At 41.5% G+C, this 16,478-nt stretch overlaps 1 protein-coding gene across 20 annotated transcripts in view; it reads left to right on the top strand.

The window, feature by feature from the left end:
* PTK2 (protein tyrosine kinase 2) overlaps positions 1 to 16,478 on the top strand; it is a 350,940-nt gene that overhangs the window by 212,789 nt on the left and 121,673 nt on the right. The window lies entirely within an intron of this gene.

Genomic DNA, 16,478 nt, shown 5'->3' with positions numbered 1-16,478 from the left:
TAATAAAATAGGCCCCAGCAGTACCTTCAAATCTTGTTCCTCCTATTTTACTAATCTCTTTTAATCATTACTCTCCATTCAAGGTTTAAACCTCAGGTGTGTCTTTTAGCAGCTGGTCATCACCAAACTTGGATTTTACTTCTTCCAGCCAACCCCACTTTATGATCTCAGTGCTTTCATCCTATTTCAGAACCCCATTAAGAAGAATAAAGTTAGCTGGCATTTATGAGTACTGTGTTCCAGGCTCAGATTTAAGTTCTGTGTTCTTGTACGTGTTATCATCTCATTTAGTCTTTACAACAAACCTATAAGATAGTTTTCTTATTGTATAGCTGAGGAGGCTATGTCCCAGAGAGGTTAAATAATTTGTCCAAGGTTACACGGCTGCTAAAATCTGGAGTCATTATTCAAACTCTAATGTCTGGCTTTAACACCCACCTGAATTACTTGTGATCCTGCTTTCATCGTTTCTTCCTGGGTATCCCTTAACTAGGAGTTCATACTTCAGTACCTTCTCCATGTTAGTTCTTAGATTGCTACCATGTTGATTTAAATAGGCAGTTCTCTGGTCAGAAACTTTTAGTAATAATTTAGTATCCATCAGATGAAGTTTGGGCTCCTCAGCTTAGCCCTCCAAGACCTTTCATTATCTGCCCACCACCCACCTTTCCGGTCCTCCCTCACCTCCTCATCTACATTATTTTTTAGCCAAAAAAAGTTGGTGGCTGTGCCTCTCCTTATCTCTGTTGTTCTACTTGAGCTGTTCCATCCAGACTTGCTCTTTTCATCATTACATATAAAAATAGTTTCACTTTCACAGTTAGTGATACTTCGATATATGACTATCACTTAGGTGATTTACAAATCTAAGCAAAGAATAATTGGTGTCCAGTGGATATTTAATGACATGGCATTGATTGTTTGGAGTCTTGTTTGTCCTTAGTCATTCCACCTACTACTTGCTTACTTAGGTGGAACCAGACAAACAAGCGTGGTATATTTCTTTTCTTTTCTTGCCTGCCGGCCCTCCCTCCCTCCCTCCCTTCCTTCCTCCCTTCCTTCTTTCCTTCCATCATCCTGACATTCAATGGTGTGATATGTTTCTGTCTTCCACAAAAACTATAAAACCTAAAAACTAATCAGCCTAGCTGGCCAGGAACCAGTACATTGCACTTAGGCCCAAAGCTGGGAATTCACATTTCTAGGGACATCTTTGTTAAGCTGATACCTAGAAAAACAGTAATATTACTAAATCCGAGGGTTATTTCTTACTGCCAACCTGGAAACACTGTACTGTGTGGGATGTAGTGCTGACACACCAAGGTAGAGGCCCTCCTGCTCCTGGATCCTTGTGAAATTCTGCACGTGCTTCTCCACAGTGAGCCTGTTCAGTGTCTAGGGTAGTGGAGTGAGGCTGCAATCAACTGTATGCCAGCTGCAATTACTTGTTTTTCTGTCATACGATACCTCATTTAACCCCTAACAAGCCCTACGGGATTGAAGAGACCTCAGTTTTACATTTCTGTTTTACATTAATCCGGCCAACAGATAGTTCTTGAGTGCCTGCAGCATGCCACGCACTGTTCTAGATATTGGAGTCTACTAGAAAACGAAGCCACATCCCTCCCTTTATGGAGTTTACATTCTTGTGAAAGAGTCAAACCATAGATAGTGAATTAAAATAAAGCAGGTAAATTGAGAGCAACAGGAAAGTTATTTAAAATTGTGGTCTGTGTGACAATAAACCTGCACATGTATTAACTCGTGTGGGATTGTAAAGCCCTTCATAAATGTTAAATATTATTTAATCCCACAGTGGCCTTGCAAGGTATTTATTATCTCTCCATTTCACAGATATGAAGAATTAAATTCAGAAAGGTAAACAAACTTGTTCAGTGTCACACAGCTTGAAAATGATGGCACTAGGATTGGAACTCAGGTCATTATTACCCTCTAGGCTCTATTGCCTGTCGTGAGCAATTTGAGAGAGTTTGCTCCCCTGTGCTGATGAACTGTTACACTCCCAAGTGTCGATGAAGATGGAGAGTCTTCGTGGGATTTGTCCGGCTCTCCCATTTTTCTTCACGACCAAAGAGTTCTTACCTGACCCAAGTCTGGGTTCACATGTCAGTACCTCATAGAAACCTTTCCTGAGTACTTAAGAAGATCTGGACTTCCTCCTCAGAGCTCTATAGAGCACTGTACATTTCTCTCATGCATAGTCCTAAACTAGATGTCATTGTGTTTTAGAAACCATCTTGTCCACAAAACCATGAACCCGTTGCATGTAAAGACATGTTCTGTTTATCTCTTTATTGTCTGGGATATAAGTTTTGTAATTGTTTTTAAATAAATCCATGAATTCCTGAGTAAGGTATGGAGATGTGCTGGATCTTAGAGGAATGCATTCTGGGTAGCGGGAACAGACAGCAGAAAGGCAGGAATATTTGGAGCGACCAGTGTCACTGGGGCTCTGAAGGGATTACCTGTAAGCTTGTCACTGTAAATTGTTCTTGATTTTTTCCTAGGAATCATTATAAATGGTTCTAGATTCCTTCCTAGGAGATGTTGGGCAAGGGAAGAGAGGATAACCAACAGAAAAAGTGAAGATCTAGATAACTTTAGGACAGTTTGCAGCTCTTTGTGGGTCTCTCTTGTTGGCAAATACAGCAGTATCCTTACATTCTGGAGGGAAGATACCAGGTAGTTTTTCATATTTCGTTGAAAAATAAAGGTAGTTATCGGATCACCTTCAGTAAGATTGCAATGACAGTTGATGTTGAATATATGAAGAGTGTATCTTTGAAATTCACACAGTATTTCTCTATAAAAATAAGTGTAATATTAGCAGAGATTTACAAAAATATCTAACAGAACAACATGTGTCCCTGCCTGTATTGTTCTGAAACCTAAAGAAGTCTTTTTTTAAGCCTAATTGTTAAGTTATAAGGAAACTTGTGCTTGTTGTGGAGCTCAGGTACAACTTAGAACATATCTGAAAGTCAAGTGCTGCAGTCTATCGTAAGGGACCTGTAAGTATGCTGAAAGAGGAGGCGTGGCCTCTATGGGGAGGGAGTGCTTAACCAATGGTTGTGTGGGTTAAAATTACCCTAGAAATCAGATACTTCCAAATCAGTGAGTAAAGCTGTATTTTACATATTTTGAAGGTATAAACTTGGGGTTTTTGTTTGGTTGATTATTGTGTTTAGGTTTTTTTTTCTTTTTCATTTCTAAATTAACCAAGCCCTTGATCAAGCAGTAAAACCTTAATTATGACCAGAAGTACAAGATAACACATGATAGTAATACCATTGCATTATGCACGTGGCTCTTGTTACATGTTTGGATTACACATGTGGCACTAGAGATGATAATACAAGTTTTATCATTTGTATCTCTGTCATGTAAACTAGTGCAGTGATCTTTTTCAAATGCTTGGTTTGATCGTCTCTAAGCCCTTCATGCTAAAGGACGATTATACTACTTTGTGATACTTTTTTTTTTTCCCACTCTGTCACCCAGGCTGGAATGCAGTGGCGTGATCTTGGCTCACTGCAACCTCCGCCTCCCAGGTTTAAGCCTCCTGCCTCAGCCTACCGAGTAGCTGGGACTACAGTTGTGCACCACCACACCTAGCTAGTTTTTGTATTTTTAGTAGAGATGGGGTTTCACGATGTTGGCCAGGCTGGTCTTGAAGTCTTGACCTCAGGTAATCCACCCACCTCAGCCTCCCAAAGTGCTGGAATTAAAATTAGTCGTGAGCCACCACGCCTGGCCCTTTGTGATACTTTTTCAGTATTTGTTGCAATTTAAATAAATTTTTAATTTTCAAACAGTTTATTTTGGTTCAGTTGTTTATCATGCAGCATAATTTCCTTTATTCAAGATTACTTTTAGGTTTTTCAGGTTAGTGACTGGAAATTATTCCGAACTAAAACATTTAATGACATAAATGTTATTTGTATTTTGTATTAAGCTGCTTCATTACAAATTCTAAAACAGCTCACTTGTATATGCAAAGGTGGTTTGTAAACTGTAAAGTTCTATAAAATATAAGGTGGTATAGTCTATAATAATTACCGCATTTTCTCTCTTTCTGTGTGGTCTCTGATACACTAGATTTGTTACCTATTCATGACTATGCCACTTATAAATGCAGGTAGATATTTACATATGCATGTGGCTTAGAGATCATGCCTGGCCCATCCACAGGCATCATTTTGTTTAAACCTCATGAGAGTCTTCGTAATATTTTCACTTTGCACGTAAAGAAATTAAGACACTCAGAGCTGAAGTGGTTTGGCCAAGTTCACATAGCTGGTAAGTAATAGCCTGATGGAAATCTTGATCTTGGACTAGAAGGTTTGTTCTCTTTACGTTAGACCATATTGACTCATTTCTTTCTTTTTTCTGGAGACATGGTCTCCCTCTGTCACCCAGGCTGGATTGCAGTGGCTTGATCTCAGCTCACTGCAGCCTCAACCTCCTGGGCTCAAGTGATCCTCCTGCCTTAGCCTCCCAAGTAGGTGGGACTACAGGTGTGCACCACTATGCCTGGCAAATTTTTATATTTTTTTGTAGAGACGGGGTCTCCCTATGTTGCCCAGGCTGGTCTCAAACTCCTGGGCTCAAGCGATCCGCCTGCCTCTGCCTCCGAAAGTGTTGGGATTACAGGTGTGAGCCACCGCACCTAGCCTGTGTTTACTCATTTCTAAAGCTTGATGATATAAATATGTGGAAGGGAATGTGCGGAAGAGTTTGCGTGTGATTCCATTAAGGTTTTCCCCCCCATTTATTAGGAATAGGATAGTACTGACTCAGTTCCAACTCTCAGAAGTGTGCCCTGTATTCAAGTTTGAAAAAGGTTCTTCTGTCTAGTTTTACACTCTAGTTTCAATTTTGATAATGCTGTGGGTTTCCAAGGTAGTCTCTGTTGCTGAAAGCTTGATTTAAATGCTAGCTTTTAGGAATTAAAAGGGGAAAGAAAAGAAAAAAAAAAAAAACCTTGCCCTAATTTTAGAGCATTGTCACCTGTTATATAAGTAGTTCATTTTTTTCCCTACCAAATCCACGGGACACTGAAAAAATTAAAAAATAACACTAAATTTAGGCCAGGCACAGTGCCTCACGCCTGTGGTCCTAGCACTTTGGAAGGCCAAGGCAGGCAGATTGCTTGAGCCCGAGAGTTTGAGACCAGCCTGGGCAACATGGTGAAACCCTGTCTCAACAAACTGTAGCCAGGCATGGAGGTGTGTGCCCATAGCCCCAGCTACTCAGAAGGCTGAGGTAGGAGGATCTCTTGACCCTGGGATTTGGAGGTTGCAGTGAGCTGAGGTCACCCCACTGTACTCCATCCTGGGTGACAAAGAGAGGACCCTGTCCCCCCCAAAAAAAAATTATAAAAGATAAATTCATTTTTGTAAATTATATGCTTTGTGACATAATTTAATCAAATTAATGCTACTAATAATTTTTATGTGCACAAAGTAGTAGGTATTGAATGTTATTGACCTGTTCCTAGTACCTGACTCACTGGAAATTATTCTGGTTTCAACAGTCATGAATAGTTTGTAGTCAGTCTGGTATTAGGAGAGACTCCAAACCACTGAGAAGCGTACAGTTGTCACTGACTTCATACAGATAGACTGGCTGATCGTGTTGTGCACGAATAAGGAAGTGAATAATCAAAATAGCCCAGCCGTGCTGCCTTCTTTCCCATAGCCCTCCCTCTCCCACCATTACATCATTTGAACTCCCTTTGCCACTATTGAGATTTGAGTGTTCTTCTTAGTCATACCCTTTCTTCTATGGGTTCTAAAGCACTTGAAAAGAATACTTGGAGGTCATGTAGGTTTTGAAATATCAACATCGTATGTTGTAAAGTAGTATCCTGAAAAAGGACCCAGAACCACTCCTTCACCCTTGAGTTGAACTTCTCATCTCAGCTGCAGGCAGTGCAGACAGTGCAGACAGAAACTCACAGACCTCCCTGGCAAGGGGTAGCCTGAGGCACTTTCAGATTTTTAAAAAGGCCAAATGAAAAGCTGAGCAATAATGAGTACAACAAAAATTTAAAGTGGATTTTTGTTTTTATAAACTCTTTCCAGCCCACAGAAATCCAGCTCAGTCTTATAAATTTTGTTTCCAGAGGAGAGTATTCCCATCTTCTCCCAAGCAGCCTGCACGCTAGAAAGGGGAAAAAAAATATATGAGAGTATTAGAAACAAAAATGTATTTTTGTCTTTATAAAATAAATGCTTCACAGTTGGCAGTGTTGGGTATACTTGGCTTATGAACCATCTTGATCCTCTGGCAAAACTTATTAACAATAATTAATAAACTTTTCAATCTTTTAAAAAATATATATTATTAAAACACAAAAAGCCCAAGTATCATCATCTTACCAAATATAAAATAAATATTGCTAACATCAAAAGGCCCAGTTATTTTTTTCTTTGCAGAAAATAATTTTAAAGGGAATGCTTGAAAGTTTAAAATATAAATTCTAGAGTTTGACCTCAAGTCTTCCCCCACCCCGTTTGTAGCTTGTAGCTATATAATAATTGTGGATTGAAATCAAACTGCATGAGTCAAGACAAAATATTGTTGATGCTTTTACAAAGAGGAGACCATGGAAATGAACAAATATTAAGTACCTACTATGCTTTTGAATTTTGAGTTTTTAAAACTTTTTATGGAAAATTTCAAGCATATACAGAAAAGAGAGAATAGAATTGTATCATGATTTTTCGTATCATCATCCAGATTCAGCAACTAAAAACTTCTGGACAATTTTATTTCACCTCTGCTTCCGTCCACTTACATACACACATAATCCCTGTTGGTTATTCTAAAGCAAATCTAAGGCGTATTTCACCTGTAACTATTCCTGAAAGATGAGACTCTTTTTTTACAAAACATTATCAGCTATCCAGTCAGTGTTCAAATGTCCCTGATTGTCCCATTTTCGTATGTGGTTTCGTCTAAACAAGAATCAGACAAGAAGTACTTTGTGAATTTGCTTGCAACATCTCCTGTATGTGTCAGCTAGACCTTGTTGATTGTTTGTTACTAGTTGCAATTAATCTGTTGAAGAAATTGTGTCCCTTGTCCTATTCTCATATTCTGGATTAGGCTGATTACATCTCTATGATGCTGTTTTGTTTAACCTATTCTTTTCTGACCCCTTTATTTCCCATAGCTGCTTGTTAGAATCTAGAGAAGTTTGATCCAGTTTGAGCTTGATTCCTGCCCCCCCCCACCCCCCCAACAAGAATACTTCGTAGGTGACGTACATCTGGTTGTTCTTTGTGATGTTAAGACTAATCAATGGGTTTAGGTCCCATCACTCTCTGATCCATACATGAGAACGTTCCCATGAGCATTTCACATAATAGTTTTAGCAGCTGTTGACATTAATGCTTAGATTTCATCAGAGGCCACAAAATGGCACCCTGTGAATCCTGTCATTTCTTCTCCCTTTGTTTAGCTGGAATGCTTCTAGAGACAGCTTTCCCTCACCAGCTGCTTCATTACCCTCGGGAGCAGGCTTCTCCTGGGAAGACAGGAAAACTGCCTTTTTCTTTTCCTTTACCAGTTTTTAAAATAATAAATTTTACCTTGCTAGTCAGATATCATTCTTTGAGATTTTCTTTTTAGGATATCAGTATGAATTTGTGTGTTTTTCACATTGTTGGGATAGGAGGTTCCCTCGTGACCACCCCAGGTTGGATGATTACTGGGAAACCTGTTTGCTGGAACACAGAGTTCAGGTACTCTGTTCAGCTTTGTCAGCACCACACCCTCATGTCCAAGGAGAAGAATAGAACTGAGAGGTATGGTCAAAGGAAAATATCGCCTTACTTATGTAACTAGAAATAAAAAGGAAAATGCTGATCCAGTTGGACTAATCTCGTTATGCTCTTTATCCCTATTCATACCAGTTCCTCCAGAAGCCCCAGACTCCCTTGTTGCTCGCATACCCTCTGCATACTCCCTGTTTTGTCTTTATTGCTCAGTTTCCCCCAACTTCTAAAACACTGCACCTCTGTCTTCTGGGACTTCCCTATATATTCCTCTTTGTCACCTTCCTCTAACTAAAACTCTGGAGGGCACTGATACCCCTTGGTGCCTCTGTAACCCTACTGATGTCTGAGAACCATGGTAACACCAGGACTGGAGATGAGGTAAGGATGCCTTGATTCTCGTTGCCCCTTCCAGACTACTCTCCCTCAAAAACACCAGCTTTGAATCTCACATATCAGAACAAGGCTGTCCTATGTTCCTCAAAGTTCTGAGCACCCAGTTCACTGTCACTTCTCCAGCATCCCCCATCGTAGTTTGGGAGGATTTCGGTATTCATGGTAGGCAATTCTTCCAGCATGTCTTTTTTTCTTCTTCTTCTTTTTTTTTCTTTTTTTTCCCCCCATCGCCCAGGCTGGAATGCAGTGGCATGATCTCGGTTCACTGCAACCTCCGCCTCCCGGTTTCAAGCAATTCTCCTGCCTCAGCCTCCGGAGTAGCTAGGATTACAGGTGTGCACCACCACACTCAACTAATTTTTTATATTTTTAGTAGCGACGGAGTTTCACCATGTTGGCCAGGCTAGTCTCAAACTCCTGACCTCAGGTGATCTGCCTGCCTTGGCTTCCCAAAGTGCTGGGATTACAGGTGTGACCCACTGTGCCCAGCCCCAGCACCTCTTCTCTCCATTCTTCCAATGGTGCTGTATGCTATTTCTTGTTCCTGTAGGGCCTACACTTTATCTACAACTATAACTTTCCTCTAATTTCAATTTTAAGAAAACTCTCTCTGACCACCACCTCCAATTTTTCTAGCTTGTTCCTTGATCCCATCTCCATTCTGCTGTCTGCGTCACACTTTTTTTGTCTTCTCTGGTTTCTTAACAAGCCTAAAACCCCTGATCAATAATTGTATCCTTCCCTGGCCTACATCCCCATCATCTCTGCCCTACTCGTTTGTTTGTTTTTAACTCACTTGGCAGAAACACTGCCAAGTTAAAGCCAGCTCATTCTGTCCCATGTCTGCTGTAGCACAACTGAACCTTAAAGCGAATAGCACAACCACATTGCTTTGGTCTTACTTTCAGTTCCATCTCACAGCCACTTTGAACCTTTCCTTAAACCTCCAGCATTTGCCAGCCATAAGTGCTACCTGCCTTGATCTCACAATAGATGACTTGTCCTCACCCAATTAGATCTACTACTTTTTTTGAGACAGAGCCTCTCTCTGTCGCCCAGGCTGGAGTGCAGTGGTGCGATCTTGGCTGCAATCTCTGCTTCCCAGGTTCAAGCAATTCTTGTGCCTTAGCCACCTGAGTAGCTGGAACTGCAGATGCCTGGCTAATTTTTGTATTTTCGGTAGAGACAGTATTTCTCCATGTTAGCTGGTCTCAAACTCCTGGCCTCAAGTGGTCCATGTGTCTCAGCCTCCCAAAGTGCTGGGATTACAGGCATGAGCCACCAGGCCCAGCCCAATTAAGTCTAATTTATTACCAGTCTACCCTCTATCACTTGTTACCTGGTTAGGAATTTTCCCTGCTCTACTACTATTAGTTTTTTTTCCCAACGTGCAGCAAGCCAGTCATTGTGGCAACAGGTTTTGCCAAAGGGAAAAGATCTCATTCCCAAGGCTGCCGTGTGAGGAGATGAGAGAACAAATGTCAAATATGCCTCTCCAAAGATGAAGTTTTAGGGATATTTATGGGATAGAGGAGCAGGGCAGTTGAAGGCATGGGAAAGTGATTGGGTATAAGGAAAAGTGAGTTAATAAGTGATCTGCACACACATAGTCAGGCTTCCTGACTTCATAGAATGCATGTTCAGAAAATGGTAGCATTACCATGATCTGAGGGAAGAGTTTTTAGCTCTCTGATGTCATATGGTCATCTCTCCTGCATTGGCATAAGCCCATTTGAAGGATCAGTGGCCTCAAGCTGCTTGAGCGGGACAAGAGCTGCCCCCTACTTCCTGAAAAACAAAGCACCCATTACTGCAGTGACCTACAGGAAGCTAGTGGGAGTTTAGTTATGGATTGTCTGGCTATTTGACTTGCTAGTGGGAGTTTTTAGATCTAAGCAAGTAAAAGCAACTGATATCATTTGGATATTTGTCCCTGCCCAAATCTCATGTTGAAATGAGATTTCAGTTTTGGAGGTGGGGGCCTTGTGGATGGTGCTTGAATCATGAGGCAGATCCCTTATGAATGGCTTGGGCCATTCCTTTGGTGATGAGTGAGCTCTGGCTCTGAGTTCACATTAGAACTGGTCCTTTAAAGTATGTGGCTTTTCCCCACCCCACCCCTTGCTCTTGCTTTTGCTGTGTGATGTGCCTGCTCCCTCTTCACCTTCTGCCATGATTGTAAGCTTCCTGAGGCCTCCCCAGAAGCCAAAAAGATGTCAGCACCATGCTTTCCATAAAGCTGGCAGAACTGTGAGCCAATTAAAATGTCTTTTCTTTATAAATTACCCAGTCTCTGGTATTTCTTGATAGCAATACAATAACGGCCTAACACAGCAAACAAGGCGGGTTAAGTTTGGCAGGCTTATAATCAGGTTAGCTCTGGTTTCATTAGCACATCACCCACTGTGGTTTCCCCACCTTAGTAGCCCCCTTCTGACATCACTGGTCCCCTTAAGATAGAAGAACTCTTTATATGAGTTATTGTGATTCAGTGTTGCTTCTTATTGAAATTGCCCTACTTTTGCTTCCAGAATACCATATTCTTCCTACTTCACTCCTTATTATTCAACACTTCACGCCTGAGGATCCCAGGACTCAGTTCTTCTGACACTTTTTTGTGTCAGCCACAGTCACGCCCTTGGGGATCTCATTGTGTTTCATGACTTAATTATGCTGCTGACTCTCAGATTGTTATCTTAGTTTTTCAGACTTCTTTCTTGAACTCCAGACCCCTGTGGCCACTACATTTTCACCATGTGGAATCTGATGTCTCATAAGCATTTCAGACTTAATATACTCGAAAGGAACTGATATTCACGCCAAGCCTGCTTCTCTCCCCTTCTCCACTCACTAAATGGCACTGCTTTCCTTCTGGCTGGTCAGATCATCCTTGGGGTTATTCTTGATGCTGTTCTTTGTTTTCTTCTCCCATATCCAATCTATTGACAAATCCAAATTGCTCCTGGAAATAAACTCTATACTTATATTAATTTTACCCAAGTTTTTTCCTTTAAGGTTTACACTGGGAATATATTTAGAAGACCGAGTCATAGATTGAAGTTGTCCTATATAGGTACTCTGATTAGCAGCAATTACAAGTGGATTTGTAAAGGAAAAAAGAACAGACAGTTCTTAAATTGTTTACCAAGAATTTGCATTAAAATAATATAAGTATTGGCCAGGCATGGTGGCTCACACCTGTAATGCCAACTCTTTGAGAGGCTGAGGCGGGCGGATCACCTGAGGTCAGAAGTTCCAGACCAGCCTGGCCAACATGGTGAAACCTGTCTCTATTAAAAATACAAAAATTAACCAGGTGTGGTGGCAGATGCCTGTAATCCCAGCCACTCAGGAGGCTTAGGCACAAGAATCGCTTGAACCTGGAAGGCGGAGGTTATGGTAAGCCAAGATCACGCCACTTTACTGCAGCCTGGATGGACACAGCAAGATTCTGTCAATGATGATAATAATAATAATAATAAACTATTGATTGTCCATTGTTCTTTATATCACAGATTCCAGGAACGTGAAGATAATATTTTAGTGGTTTAGGTGCAGGGGGGAAAGATGCCCTTAAAAATGGTAATTTCCTTTATAGGTATAAATTTCCCTGACAGAGGATTTCAAAATAGGCAGCTAAGTGTCAGAAAGTTGTATTTTGGAGACTGATTTATTTTGATAGGTGTCCTTTTCAACTTAGCTTGTTTTTTAATTAGATTACTGACTTCAAGTTGGAGCCCTTTAATGAATTGGGCAAATAAAGCATTTGCAGTTTTCAGAGCCTAGTATTTAAATATTTGAAAAGCAGGCATAGCTGGAAGGCCCAGAATAAAAATCAAGGGCCTGGTATGGTGGCTCACAGCTATAATCCCAGCACTTTGGGAGGCTGAGGCAGGCAGATTTCTTGAGCCCAGGAGTTAGAGACCAGCATGGGCAACATAGCAAAACCCTGTCTTAAAAGAAATCAAGGACCCCACTTTTTTTTTTTTTTTTTTTTAAGTCTGGGTCACGCTCCGTTGCCCAGACTGGAGTGCAGTGGCGTGATCTTGGCTCACTGCAACCTCCGTCTCCCGGGCTCAAACAGTCCTCACACCTCACCCTCCCAAGTAGCTGTGACTATAAGCACGCACCACCACGCCTGACTAGCTTTTGTATTTTTTGTAAAGACAGTATTTTGCCGTGTTTCCCAGGCTGGTCTCCAACTCCAGAGCTCAGGTGATACGCCCACCTCTGCCTCCCCAAGTGCTGGGATTACAGGCATGAGCCACCATGCCTGGTTCCCACTTTTACGTTGAATCCTGGTTCCCCCAAAAGAGGGAAATACCTTGGTGTTACCTGAAAGGGGTTCTGATCCAGACCCCAAGAGAGGATTCTTGGCTCTGGCTGAAGAAAGAAGTTGAGGCAAATCCATAGGGTAAAATGAAAGCAAGTTTATTAAGAAAGCAAAGGAATAAAAGAATGGCTACTCCATAGGCAGAGCAGCAGTGTGGGCTGCTGGACTAAGGATACTTACAGTTATTTCTTGATTATATGCTAAACAAGGGGTGAATTATTCATGAGTTTTCTGGGAAAGAGGTGGGCAATTCCCAGAACTTAGGGTTCCTCCCCTTTTTAGACCATACAAAGTAACTTCCTGACCTTGCCATGGCATTTGTAAACTGTCATGGCATTGGTGGGAGTGTCTTTTAGCATGCTAATGCATTATAATTAGCATATAGTAAGCAGTGAGGATGACTAGAGGTCGCTTTTGTCACCATCTTGGTTTTGGTGGGTTTTGGCCAGCATCTTTACCACAAGCTGTTTTATCAGCAAGGTCTTTATTATGACTTGTATCTTCTATCAACCTCCTGTCTCATCCTGTGACTTAGAATTCCTGACCTCTTGGGAACGCAGCCCAGTAGGTCTCAGTCTTATTTTACCAAGCCCCTATTCAAGATGGAGTTGTTCTGCATCAGATGCCTCTGACAGTAGGACCAGGCTACACAGTGTTCCACAGTGTTCCATGCTGCAGAGACACTCCTGCGATGCTGATGGGTGACCCAACACCAATCAGCCCATTCTGCCATCTTCCATAGGAGTCTTACCCCTTGGTGGTGAGTGTTTCCTTAGCCTCCAAGTGTTCAAACTGTGCTTTTCTTATCTAAACGTGTAGAGAAATAAGTAGCCCTCTGCAGTTATAACCATTCACTGTGACCACTATCAGCCACTCCAAAACTGCAGCTTTTGCTGGTGACTTGCCAAGTGATCACACATTGCCACACATACAAAGTTCAAGTTGTCCCTCACAGTATGGAGTACTCTCTGTCCCCAAAAGCCAAAGAGAACAAGTAACTCAGTAAAAAAGAGAGCAGAGAATGAGAAGAGTGACATCGTCTGTCATTTTTCAAAGGCTTCCTGGGAGCCTTCTAAAAGGTAATAGGTGGGATTCCAATAAGCTAGTTGAGACTGAGGTAAATCTGAACCAGCATAATCACATAGAAAGTTGGACTGATGAGAAAGGAAAAGTTGCTCAGAGCAGCCTGAGGTATGTGTATGTGAGGTCTGCAAAATTTATCAGTCCCAGAAAGGCAGGAGTACGGGGCTTCAGTCATGCCCTCCTCACCCCTATCCTGCACCCAGGCCCGGAGCAATTGTTGAAAGGCATTTTTTTCTTGACTAGTGGCCTTACCCATTATCTTCACATTCCTAGAATTTGTGAAACAATGTAGGAACTCTCTTTTCTTTTAGAAGGAAACATTAATATTCTGAATGACTCTTGACATCATTCAGAATAAAAGCCAGTGCCCTTACCATGGGCTAAGAGGTCTTAGACACTCTGGTACCTCACTGAGTGCATCTCAGTGCCACCTCCCCCTTCCCACTCCCAACTCTTCATCCGCTTCACCTGACCTCCCTGCTGCTCCTCAGCACGTGCTCACACTGACCTCTGCAGAGCCAAGGCCTGTGTGTCTGCTGCACTGGCCACCCCTGATGTGTGCATGGCCCTTGCCCTCTCCTCCTGGAAGTCTTTGCAGATGACTCCCTCCATAATCACCATATTTAAAATGGTAACCCCACCTGAAAATATTCCTTCTTCTGCTGGTTTTTCCCTAGCACTTACATGCCATATAATTTACTTATTTTATCTTCCTTCTCCCTTACTAGAACATAAGCTCAATAATTTGAAAGTTTGGGTTTCTATTTTGTTCACCGTTGTAACTCCAGCACCTAAATGGTATGCCTAGTTTATGGCAGGTGTTCAATAATTAAAATGATTATCTTGAATACAATAAAAGTCCTAATCCTTTTTTTGTTTTTATGATGTGTGATAATATTCTTGGTTTTACTCAAAAAGAGTTGTGCTTTTTTAGACAGTTCACTTTTTAAGTTAGTATAGAGAATATTCAGTCCAGTTTAGAAATGAACAGTAGGAAAGTAAGAAGAGCTAGCACTTGTAGAGTGGTCGCTCTGTTCTAGGTGCCCAGAGAATCCCATGGAATCCTTTCCCAACCTCCTTAATAGAGGTAGCTTCTGTTATAACCCAATTTTACAAATAAGAAAACTAAGCAACAGAAGTTGGGCAGTGTATCCAAGATCAGAATGAGTAATTGAGCCAGTATTTGAATCCAAACTGTCTGGCTCCAGAGCTAGTGTTCCATGTATCTTTTATTTTTCTGTAACTTTACGCTTGGAGAATGGTTGTAAGAATAGTAACGTGATGTCTCGTATGTTCTTTCCTCCATTTCACTATGTTTATATTTTGGCTCACTTGCTTTATCACTCTATAGGTTTTTTTGCTGTTGTTGTTAGTTTGTTTCCTTCAACTATGTGAAAACAAGTTACAGACATGGTGCCGCTTATAAACATTTCAGTGTGTGTTTAAGACCAAAGGTATCACCTTATATGATGAGAGTATAATTATCAAAATCAGGAAATTTAATACTGAAGAAATGCTCTTATCCACAGTCCAAATTACTTCATGCCAATAATGTTCCGTGTCACTATTGCTTCCTGATCTTTCCCTTCGCTAGCCCCCAGTGCAAAATCCATCCCACATCACACAGTCCATCCAGTTGTCAGGCCCATCTTGGTGAGACAAGGTCTCCCTCTGTCGCCAGACAGGAGTTCAGAGGCTCTGCTTCTGTAGTCCAGGCTCTACCTCCTGGCTCCAGCAGTCCTCCCAACTCAGCCTCAATAGCTGGGGCCGCAGGTGCGTGACACCACACCTGGCTAATTTTTGAATTTTTTTGTAGAGACAGGGTCTTGCTATGTTACACAGGCTGGCAGGCCCATCCTCTTAACCGAGAGACCAGTTTATGCTTTCCTCTAGGGCCATCATATGCAAAGTCCAGAAATTTAGTGTGTGTAAAGGTAGCTTTTCAAGTCCAGCAATATAAGATGAAATCGTCAGTAAATGTTATTTGGATCAGCCGGGCTCGGTGGCTCATGCCTGTAATCACAACACTTTAGGAGGCCAATGTGGGCGGATCACCTGAGGTCAGGAGTTTGAGACCAACCTGGCCAACATGGTGAAACCCTGACTCTACTAAAAAAAAAAATACAAAAATTAGCTGGGCTTGGTAGCAGGTGCCTGTAATCCCAGCTACTCGGGAGGCTGAAGCAGGAGAATCGCTTGAACCCGGAGGCAGAGGTTGCAGTGAGCCAAGATCACGCCATTGCACTCCAGCTTGGGGGACAAGAGCGAGACTTTGTCTCAGAAAAAAAAAATGTTAATAGGATCAAAGCATACTGTTTGAAAAATAATACTGAAGTGTACATTTCTGTTCTCATTTCTGTTGCTAACATATTGACAATGTCAATAAGATTGTTACCATCTTGATGGGCAAACAGTCCTGACCCTTGTTTGTGGGTCCATACTTCTGATCTTTCTTTATGATACCCTGTGAATATGCAGCTAAATGATGTTACCTGTGTCTGTCATATGTTAATGACTGCTGCATCTTAAAGGGCTACATCCCGGCATCCCTGGCTTTGACTTCACTTTCACACTTGTCCACTATTGCCATTACCATACTGCAATTGCTGCTTATTTTCTCATTTTGCTATATGCTTCTGGAGAGCTGAGATGTGTCTTATTGATCCAGCTTTTTGACTCTAAAATGAGCTTTGAGTACATGAATGAGTGAGCAAATTAATCAATAATGCTAGTAGAGGTTTTGCAACCTGTGTTTTCAAAGATCCTCATCACCAGTTTTTATGTTAAGGTAATTTATGTAAAGTATATAACTTAAGAGCCGTGAGTGTCTTTGCTAATGATTTGGGGAAAGTTGTTCGTAA

This window comes from Hylobates moloch, unplaced genomic scaffold (assembly GCF_009828535.3).
Source record: "Hylobates moloch isolate HMO894 unplaced genomic scaffold, HMol_V3 SCAFFOLD_9, whole genome shotgun sequence".
Taxonomy (NCBI): Eukaryota; Metazoa; Chordata; class Mammalia; order Primates; family Hylobatidae; genus Hylobates; species Hylobates moloch.
Note: the sequence above shows the minus strand (reverse complement) of the source record. Positions and strands in the feature narration are given on the sequence as shown.